The following is an 11516-nucleotide window of genomic DNA, read 5'->3' on the forward strand; positions in this document are numbered from 1 at the left end:
TTTGCTGTCCCATGTGCAAAGTCAGTGTTGCCCCTAGCTGTTGGGCACAAGGATAGATGTAGTATAGTCTGGGGCGTGTTGTAGAGTTCGGGATTCCTTGGCTACTACAGTCTTGGCTATTTTCTGTTTGCTACACATTGCATGAGAGCAATACTTAAAATGTGAAAACATCCCAGAATCTTGAATCTAAACCCCTACAAGTCTCAGGAACTTGGGTTTACTGGGTTGGCTTAGGTTTTTTCCCAGGATTTTATCACTCAGGTTGAAAAGGCCTTTAAAACAGTTTCCATTTCACTTCTCATATGAGTGGTAACGCATTTTTATAAAAGCACTCACAAGATAACCACAGCTGCTGGTCATCGTAGGCTCAGGCTATCAGGACCTGGAATCACACTGAAAATGCATGGAAGCTTTTAGCACTTCTAAATTTGAGCTGAGCCTCTTGCTCTGAATCTTCTTGTAATCCAAAGGGTGAGCCTTTGACAATTTTTTATTTTATTTTATTCATTATTTTAGACTACATCTGAACACATTATACATTACCTCCCTGAAAGTTATATTAAAGCCGTACCTTTCATTTCTGGTTGATATTAAATCTTAATTAATTAAAATATGAACACGAACATTTAGTCTTATGTTATTTACTTAGGCACTCTTAAAAATTCACATCACCAAATGAATCTTCACTGACATTATATATCTTTATATCTGTTAGCAGATTTTGCGTTTTTCCTGCAATTTTGTCATTTTTGGTCCAAAAATTATATTCTGATTCCACCAAAAGGAACCTATGTTTGCAAGCACTCAGTTGCCACCATTCTGTCCAGTTTAGAGCTGATTTGACCGGGTGTGGAGGTCGTGTTACACTTCTCTTCCTCTCACCGCATAGGCATAACATCTGGAGTTAGGTTTCTTGTGTGCATGCTATCAATTCCATATGTAAACCTGCCTTCTGTGAATATTAAGCAGCATTTGTTTGCAGTTTGGTATTCTGACAAATGCTTCTGCTGTGACCTCATTTGCTAGATTTCTGGGGAAGGGTAGGTAATACGTATGGGATGCTGAACATACTGCTGCAGAGCTAGCCATCCACACTCACGGGAGCTTTTATTTTATTTATCCAAATAAAATTCTCAGGGATTAGAAAATCACTACCTGGAAAGTTGCACCGTTACCTTATTTAGAAGAGCTGAGAATTCAATGAAGCTTGACTTTAGTACAATTGAAATTATCTCACCACAAAGGAGCCTGCACAGTTCATTAAAAGGAGACTAACATGGGCTACTTTCAAATATTTTAGCCTTTTTGTCTTCAGGTGGTCTTTAATGAAAGCCAGAAATGGGAAAGAAGGAAGTCTTTTCCTCAAAAGTACACACTGTAAATAAAAAATATTGCTGCTTGCATAGGGAAAGGATCTTTATGTGCAGGTTTTGTCACAGAACTGGAGCTTCTATAACATTCAGAGTATCGCTTTTCGTTAAATATAATTAACTTATCCAATGTAGCTTCTGGTGTTGCTGTAGTTATTTTTTTATGATGTCAAATAGTGACAGCCAGTTGAGGAAAATGTGACCAGCAAGGGAGCAATGCCTCATTTGTTGCTTTGCAGCACAGCACAGAACAGTAATTAGAGGAGAGGCAAAAGGTAATCCAATATATCCAGCTTACTGGTGTGAGCAGCACCTTGAGAAGGCCACCTTGCCAGAGTTCCTCTGCCATTTGATCTTCCAGTTATGACAACATAGTCTTGCACTTTGCAACTTATTATCAGAATAAACACTATTTGCAGTTCAGCTAGGGGTTCAGGTAGCGTAGGAAAACAGCCTGCTATTCTATTTGCTTGTCCAGGTATGCCAAAACTCATGAAGTACGTATTTTCAAGACTCTGGTTGCTGGTTTGCACCAAACCTCAGTGAAAAATGCAAGTGGAAAGGTGCAGTCCTTATCCTTTAAGACGGTGTAAAAGAACAGCTTGTAAAACCACTGTGGGACAAGGCAGCAGAAACCACTGTGCTCTCCACCCCAACACAGGAGCACACAGTCCATGGCAATGACATCTCTACAGCATATGGTGTTTTGGTGGCTGTAGTTTAATGACAATTCATGAATAAATGAAAAGGAAGGAAAGAAAGTGAAGCAGGAGATATGTTAGAGAGAGAAGGCAGAAATACTGCACATAGAAAACATGGCCTGGGAATACCACCTAAAGGAAGATGCAGAGAGCTTGTGGACAAAGCACTGACTGTGAAAGGGCCATGACATGGCAAGGAAAGAGAAGGTCTCTTGCTCTTTGACTCCTGCTGTCTTTAAGGAAACCAAGTATTTTGTGTTCCTTGTAAATAAGTAGACTTTTATCACAGATGTGGGATCCTTGAATTCTCCTAACCCAGTCATACCCACAGGGCTCATATTTATAACTAACTTTGCTGGTCTGGAGTTTAGCAACATTATACTGTCTGGGTTAACAAACTTGCAGCCAGAAGGCTACTACACTTTCCCACATTTAAAGACAATTTAAACCAGGAAAAATGCAGGCTCATTTCTGAGTAGTATTAGAACACAGTATTTTGGCATCTACTTACAAGCAGTCACTGTTGACAGTACATTGTAAAGGCAGCGCAGTGCCTCGTTATGTTTGTGTTTGCTCTCCCTCCCATACATGTATTCCCCTTCAGCTCTGCCATTTGTGCAAAACCTCTCTGCATTCTGCTGACCCTCACCAAGACCCAGGCTTGGGGTATAAAAGGTCCCTTTCAGCATGAGTGAGAATCAAGCCCAAGCCCATAGCAAAACCTCTCTCCTCACCTCATGGGGCCCTTTTCAGCATCACCTTCCCCAGTCCATCACCCTGTACATTTGGTGTCTTTCCCTGGGAAGCAGCTACAGGGGCTCTGCTGTATGCATACATGATCAGCTGGCTTCTCCCACAGAGATGTAGAGAGAACGAGGAGGAGGGGCGCCTTCAAATGCCCAGCCTTTCCACACCCCATCAAGTCTTTGTACCTTGACATTTCCTTCTCGTGATTCAATTTATCACCCTTAATGTAGTGGCATGTTAAAAAGCTGGACCTTTAAATCTGTATAAATTCAGTACAGCTACTCAGGAAACTGAACCACTGATGGGACAATATCATGGGGCCTTTAGAGATAGCAGTGGCTACAGCTGTGATGCCATCCTCAGTCCTGGGGCAGAAAGGACTGTGCAGAAGAGGAAAAGGAGGAAAAGCACAGAGGCAGAACATAAGAACATTTACAGTCCCCATGAAAAGACACTAGAAAGGCTAAGGTTGCTAAGGTTGTTTTATCACAGAGAAAAAATCAGCATGAGTTACACATTGAAAGTATAGAAAGCAATGAATGAGTTAGATATGTTCCTCCTGTTTTCATAGATGGGATGGTAATATCTGAATGATTATTTGGTACTTGTGGCTTATTGTTATTAATTCCAGGCTCTTTTTAGCAGTTTTTCTATCAGTGAATCTCAAAATGCTCAATAATGTATTTTTTTGAGGTTAATAAACACTGAATATATGTTAGGCATATCATGAACCATGTAGTAAAAATAAGTGCCTCCAAAATGCCTGGAGAAAGTAGTAATTTTGTGTTTCTACTATGAACAGCCCTATTACAGAAGGAAGAAGAAATTTTTCTAAAGTGCTTAATAATGAGATTTCCCACTTGAGACACAATCATTTGCTGAAGTTTTAGAATGTGCTAAGCCCTTACTTTCTGAAAATAATGTACCTTCAATCTGACATGTGAAAACAGTGGTCACATTACAAAAATTTAGAACAGAGCTTTTTATTAAAGGAAATTTATATAGCTTATAGAATGTCTCTATATTTAAGAGTAGGCAAACATATGGATAACATAAGAACCAGTTTGAACTTGAAACCTGAAACCAAACTTTGAATTGGTTGAAAATGTTTATTTAACTCAGAAAAAAATCTCTGCCTGCATCTGTAATTTCTAGTCCCTATAGGCAACAAAAATATTCAGAATAACACAAGGAAGAAATGACATCATCCATATTCTGATACAAACAGAACCATGGACATATCTCAAAAAAAAATGTGCTCTTCTGAAATATAATGTGATTCATCACTCAGTGCATGCTAATCTAAAATGTACCTCTGCACGCTACAGATATAATCCTCAGAAAAAGTACAAAAAAAGCTGTCTGATGACCAGCACAGTTTGCAGCAACACTTGTGAACTTTTGTGATGAATATATGAGTTTTAGCTTTTAAGGTCTTGCTATTGAAGCCTTTTTTAGAGCACATTTTCTGTTTTGCTTGTATTATTTTACATGCAACAGGAAAGGAATCAAAAGAATGGTTCATGACTTTGCTGTCAAAGACAGACTGAAACGCTGAACTACTTTATTACTTCTCACGGTCTGAATTTTAATTTTTTCTAACCCCTTGCTCACCAAAGCTCCCTTCCTTTTGCATCAGGAGCACTGGCAAAACCAAAAAAGTATAGGACCTCATGTGCATTAGGAAGTGAGCCACTGGGATTACCAGGACAGCAATAACTCTAAGAGTGCAGCTGGAGTACAGCACTGTTTTATATGGTACATTTCACCTGGCACTGAAAATTAGTAAGGAGTGCCTGTGTGGTCTGTAACCACACCTCCAAAGTGAACATGCAATTGTGTCTGTGGACATTAGTAACCTGGTCTGAAACAAAATAATCTTATACAAATTGAGCTTGTATTAATCTGTTTATTGACTTTTGGGTGTGTGCTGATACTAATCTATTTTATCTATTCGGTAATTGGCATTTACTTAAGCCAACCCTTTTGACTACTTGGAATAAAAAAGATTTTTAGTTTTGTTATTGAATGGAAGATTTTAGTTGGCTATCTTCAACTATTTTGTATGTCTTCTTATAGAACAACATGGGCTATAGGCTGATTTGATCTTATTTACAGTGGCATTAATCAGGGATGTGTCTATTGAAGCCGATGGCATTTAAGTGGATTAGGCTGGGGAAGGTGAGATAAGAAGCAGACAATGGCAGCCTTGTGTTTTTTGGAGCTGTTTTTCTGCCACGAACGAGTATTTAAAGAGCTACAGGAGCAGGAGCGATCCCAGGATTTTAGAAATACCTCTGAAGGGTAATAATATACACAGGGAATGTGTCTGTAGAAGCACAGAGATAAAAGGTTTATATTCCCTTTTTGTAGTCATTACTAGGACACCAAGTGGTATAAAAAGTACGGTCTTGGGCCTGATTCTGATCTCCCTGGTTATCAGCTGGGAGAGCTGCCTAGCTGTGAACCTGCTGGGAGATTAGAATGAGGCTGTTTGTGTACTGATTTCCTAAAATATGTGTTTAGTCATGATCATGCTTCAAAACACTACACATTCTTCCAAGCATTTTTTTGTAACTTAAAGAAGGTTATCTGCCCACCTGAAAGTTAAGGAATTTTCAGTATTTCATTCTATAGATAAGTTTGTGGGTCACAGGAAGAATAATATCTTCCCGCATTTTATTACTGTGTACAGAAAGAGGAACAAGAACAGATGACTCCCACATCTTAATACCTAGCCTGTGAGTGCTTCTGCTTAATGAAGGCCAACAAAGTATTTTTTTTCTGGATGAGTATAATGTGAGCATGAAATAGCCTGTACTATTCGGTCCTGTATCCCTCTTGGAACATTCTGACAGTTTCCCAAGATTGTTTCACAGTCAGCAAGAAGCCCTATGGGGATGATTGAGAGCTTGTCCAGTTCTGCCCAAACACTGCACTCCCTCTGCCCTGTGTCCAAGGAAGAGCAAAGGACAGGCCATGGCACAATCTGTACACAGTGCTGGGAAAACATGGATGGACCAGAGCATCATTTGCCAAAGATTCACTTCGATGCTACATGTCTTAGCCCAAGACCCCAATATTTTTATATAGTAAACTGCACGATGTTATGCAGCCTCATACTGATGTTAAATGTCAAATCCTTATGTAGGCAAGATGAAAAGTGTTGCTCAGTTAAGTATAGTAACTCATAGCTATGTATAGCATTCATTCTGTTGTATAAACCTCAGCTGTTAAATAGTGTATGGACTGTGCTTTTGGCAATATTACTATTACAACATGGTACACACTTGATATATTACTGTATATTGTAGTATTGGTAGAAAGGAAAGGATAGACAAAAATGACTACAAAAGCAGAACACTTTTTGGGGACTGAACAACTGTGGAGAAGCTCAGGCATCAACCCCACTGGTTATAACTGCTAACCACAGCTCTGAGTACACTGTCCTGCAAACATCAATAGTGGGTTTTGGCTGGGCAGAAATATCTCTGTTTCAGCAGTTATGGTGAGGACTGCACAGAGAGAAGCTTTTCCTATAGACTGATCTGACAGTCTCCTCTGGCCCTGCAATGAAAGGACAGCTGTTTCTGATGCAGGTCTGTGCTGTTGTCTTCCTGAACTTATGTGGTTGAGTCTTTCCCACGTCAGCACCTTTTTATTCCAGTCTGTGTGACACAGCTGTTGTCCTTCTCGAATGCATGTCCATTACCTGGGAAATTCAGGCTCCCTGGGGAGGTAGCACAAGTGGTAAAGAGAGCATGTGGGCTTGTGAGAGAGTTCCATGCTTTACATCTGGCCAACTGAACACACTGGTGTTCCCAAACCCACTCAGGAGTGAAAGGGATGCGTCAGCAGCCTTTCACTACCATAAATGTGGATGTCATTTATTCAGTGCTGTGAAATATTCTCATTTCCCGCAGGTGCAGGGGGGAATCCAGATTGCCCCTGGGTTTAATTGACGTACTTTGTATTTGCTGTTGGTTATTTGTCTGCTAATATTCTTTAGGTTTCATCAGTTTATAACTGATTTCTGCCATGGAAAGTCATGTGTGTGTAGCTGTGGATTTAAGGGGGCTAAAATCCAAATGCTATTAATTGATGGGCACAATCACGGAAAAATAATATATGAAGAGTTAGTGTGGCTTTTTCGAAATTACTTCCTTCTTTATTAGTATTCCTGAGAAGGAGAAGAGGTGTACAGTTTTGAAGCATGAGGAAGCACCAGGCAGTTGGAGGAAAGGCATGTAGATCAGGCTGCAGTTCTGTGACATGGTTCCTAACGAGCAGGAATCAACATCCATTACTTCAGCTTGCCAGATCAGTCCCCACTCCCCCGCTTGCTCTCTAACCACTCCTTCAAAAGCATTTTTAAAACTCCAGGCTGCTGGAGACTCACAGACTTCACGCAACCACAAAAGCATATATGCAAGTACATGTGCATAAAAAGCCATGAAATGATAACTGTTCCACTATGTCATTTAATGCTTGTAATTTAGAAGAGATTATTCATCTTGGTTTTGCTTTGACAGAAGAGCAGTGGATTTTTTTTTTTAAATGTATTTTCCCAGTTCAGAAGGTTAAGAACAATTCTGTGCCTGCGGTGGGGAAAAAAGAAAAGAACAAGAAAGAAAGGCGGGGGGAGGAAAAGAAAAAAAGAAAAAGTCTGTCCGTGTCTGGATTTCAGAGGGATGGCTCCAGCAGTCTTATTCTTCCCTCCTTCCCTTTCTCCCTTCCTTGCTTCTCCACCCCTTTGTGCGCTAAAGTTACAACCCAAGGACTTGGAGACATATCAAAGGAGCGTCACTAATGAAGACCACATGTGCACTGTTCCTCTTGTTTAGTCCAGAACAAAGCTGAACTGTAAGAGCCTTCTCTCAACGGGGGGAATAACAGGTCTTCCCCCCTCCTCCATTACCCACCCACAGTTTATGAATGAGGCTTTCTCAGGTAACCACCACTTGGCATCAGAACAGTTTCAGGAGGAAATCAATCATCTTTCCAACAGAAAGTCGTAAGGCAGAGAGCATGCGTTTCCTTTGCCAAAATGTCAGTGGTGACACTGAAACGCCCATGTGTTTAACAGCGCTGCAGCCTTTGGCCTTCGTTCTTGCACAGCAGCAGTGCATTTGCTGTAGCATTTTTTCATTTGCTTTTGGGATGCCGCCTCTGTGTTGTCTCTGGAGCTGTATGAAGGCAGGTTTGTACATGGGGGTGGGCCACAGCAGGGCCTGCTTTCTGAGCAGTGTCAGATGAGGAGGAAGCTGAATTCCAAGACTGAAGCACGTCATTTTCCATCTCTGTTTACAATTAACTGCATTTCAGGAAAGACTTTCACCAACTAACGGGCAGTCGATCCTCACAGTGGTAGTTTTATCAGGCAAATAAGAAAAGAAGCTGACATCTGAATTTGTGATTTTGTGTCCATTTGGCGCTGCCTCCTCAACAGTGTATTGCAGTTTAATGCAGGCGGCTGTCCAGTCCCAGCAGTGGCCATCTAGGAGCAAGGCAAGTGGTTGAGGGCTCCCTCAGAGGGTGCTTGCTGGTTTGGGAAGGAGCCAGCTCTTGCTCCCAGCTGAGCTCCCAGTGCCCTCATTCCCTGACAGTGATTAACAGCAGCACTGTGGGTTAATGCCAGATTAGAAGGGTGGGTGAGCCTCACCTCTGCTCGGATCCTCCTTCTGAAAGGAAGACATCAATAGGAGATAGTATCAGTCATCTTAGCCAAGCCGTCTGGCAGCTTGTACTGCTGTGATATCGGAGCACAGCTGTGTCACTGGGCAGCTGAAGTGTCTTCCTTCCTGCATGGCACATCTGCAGGAGGAGAAGCCTCAGGAGAGTGGCTGAGAAGGGATAATCCTCAGGCTTTCATTTCACGGACCAAAAAGGGCTGTAGAGTCTTCTGAGGAGAGGGGCAGGATTGAATATGTGAAGGGAATAACCAGCTGAGGGGCTCGGAATCATGGCATCTATCTCTAGTTTGGTTTCCGAGCAAGAATCAGCCTGCTGCTGTACATTGTATGAGCAGGTATGCTTCATTATATCCATTGGCTAATTGCAGCTGGCAGAAAGATCTCAAGGTTATTAATTTTCCAATGCGTTCATTAAAATACATGATGGGGCGAGCCAAATCTCAATTCTGTTTCTTATAAAACTTTCTGGCATTAAGAGAAGCCAGCAGCAGTGGACAAGGATGTGTTAGGACACAAAGAAGCAGCTCAGAAGATACCTACCTATCTACCTACAAGCTGACAGACTCATGGATGATTGACCACCCAGCAAGGTAAAGGCACCCATGGGCCCAGCCATGGTGGCAGCCCTCATGGACATAACACCGCTGCTGTCTCAGACAGCTGAGCAGCATGATGGAATAAATAAATATAAATAAAAAATAAAATAAGCAAATAAATCCAAACAACGTCAAAGCCACTGTGCAGTAGTGGTTGCTGCTAAAGCTGCACCTATTTTCTGACAGGAAGCTCTTCCGGCACAACTGCCTTTCAGAGCCATTTCTGGTTACCACCAGTATGGGGATTTGTTTCTATAACAAATATATTCCTGTGGATGAAACTGCTAGTATTAAAAATAAATGGGAAGAGGGAAGTAGATTCTATGGAAAAGTGACTTCAGAGGAAGAGAGGTGACCTCTGTGTGTTGGTTAGCAAAAAAAAAAAAAAATTAGTGGAAGCATTTGAAGGATCATAGGACTTTTTATAAAATCACTTTTAAGTATGGGATTAAGCAACAGTATATATATAGAAGAAGACATAGTTTGAGGATGGTTGTTTGTTCATAAGTGATCTAGGGTTAACAAAGCATTCCAGGGTTTTATGAAAGCACTTTTAAACAAATAAACATTACCCTGCAGTGTTTACAAGCTAAGCACTTCAACATAATCTCCACGCATGAGAACCTGAGAAGAAAATTGATTGAAACGCCACGATAAACTGTTTTGTTTAATTGCCTAACCTCATGGCAGCAGAGAAAAATAGATACAATAAATAATGTAATAATGTCAAATTTTAGATTTTCAGTGCATTTCATCACCCAGAGTGCAATTTGGTAATCAATGTGGGGTTCCTGAAATATTTCCATCTGGGAAGTTTCTCTTTAAAGTGGCATCTGGACCTTTTCTTGAATCATATCAAAATGGGTGAGGTTTCTTTTTCCAGCATAAGGTGACTGAGGGATTGCCATAGCCCTGGGGCAGTTCTTTGAAGCCCGAGGCTGCTGTCTGTTCATCAAATAAGGCATCCTAAGCATTTCTGATGCTTCTGGATTCCTCTTCTTCTTACCAGGTTTTTTTGCTGAGTATCTTGTCTGCCTTCCAGACACATCATGAGGTCCTTAGATCTAAACCAGCTGTGATTTCATTCAGTACTGATAAAATTAGATTGAGTAGAGCAGGGCTGTGCTCCTGGGGAAAGGAGAAGACAGCTCTGGAGTATGGTCATGAACAGGAAAGCAACAGGGAGCTCCTCCAAAGTCTTTCCCACCTGGCCAAAAAACGATCATCTGACCGTCCCAGCCACTTCACTCTGGGATACAGGAGTGCTGCCACACAGCCACCCTGTCTGGGTGGAGGCCAGAGGGCTCAGCCTTCTTGCTGGTTTTCTTGCTCTCTGAGTCCAGCTGGGGTGTTTTGGGTGGGCTTATGCTGTTTCTCTGGTCCGTCCAGTGACCAGAGCAAGGTGCAAGGAGTTGATGTCCAGGTAATCCCAGTTGGCATTGCCTGCCCCGAGGCTACTCAGTGTTAGAGTTTGTTACCTTCATTTCTTCTGACCCCAAAGAAATGCCATCTCTCACATTGTTCCATGATTTAATTTTTTTAGGGGTGACTGGCTCTCCAGAGTGGTTTGTCTTTATAGATGGCAGGGAATAAATAAGAATATAAAGTGAGGAAAAATAAACTGTTCTACCCCAAATTCCAAACTGCTCCTTTGAATATCTTTATTGTGTAATAGATGTTGCCTTCACTGCTAAATTCCCCTCATTTTTAAGGTTGATCTAATTGGCCTGTTTTCTTCAGCCAGCTGAGGCAATGGAAATGTCACCTCTGTGAGGCCAACCCCAGGCACGGCTGCGCTGGCTGCTGAGTGATCCGGACATCAGTGCCATAAGCATAGTCCCAGCACAGATTACTGTCTCTGCACACCTCCTCTGGGCCATTTTATATAGTGGAACAAACAAGACTCTGACTGACTCCACAATCTGTTGGAGCAGTGTCAAAATTAACCTTCATTCTGAAGAACGATGTAGACAAATTAGCAGTGATGCTTTGGGTGTTGGCAATCTTTCTCCTGTTAGATATGTCACGAAAACTGCTCTGCACAGATCCATGTATGTAAATGCATTTATTATACCCATGGTAGATTCAAACATAGGTACAAATGTGGCAGTAAGCAGGTTTGTTTGGGAACATCTACCTTTTTATGGAGGAGAGCTAATAGTACAAAACACTAAGGCAGAACATTACTTTCATTCTGCCTTTGCAACAGTCGTGTGCAAGAGCTATGAAGTGAGAAAGCATTTTACATCTTTAAAGGCAAACATTCTCACAGCAGTATAGGCTGTGGAAACAGCCCATTTGATTCACACAGCAGTAACATTTTCTTTAAGTGAAGATAAGCTCTGAAGCTCCAATATCTGTTATATGGCATTGCAATCCATTTTTTTTTTTCAGGAAATTCTCTGTATC

This window comes from Falco cherrug, chromosome 2, assembly GCF_023634085.1.
Source record: "Falco cherrug isolate bFalChe1 chromosome 2, bFalChe1.pri, whole genome shotgun sequence".
Classification (NCBI taxonomy): domain Eukaryota; kingdom Metazoa; phylum Chordata; class Aves; order Falconiformes; family Falconidae; genus Falco; species Falco cherrug.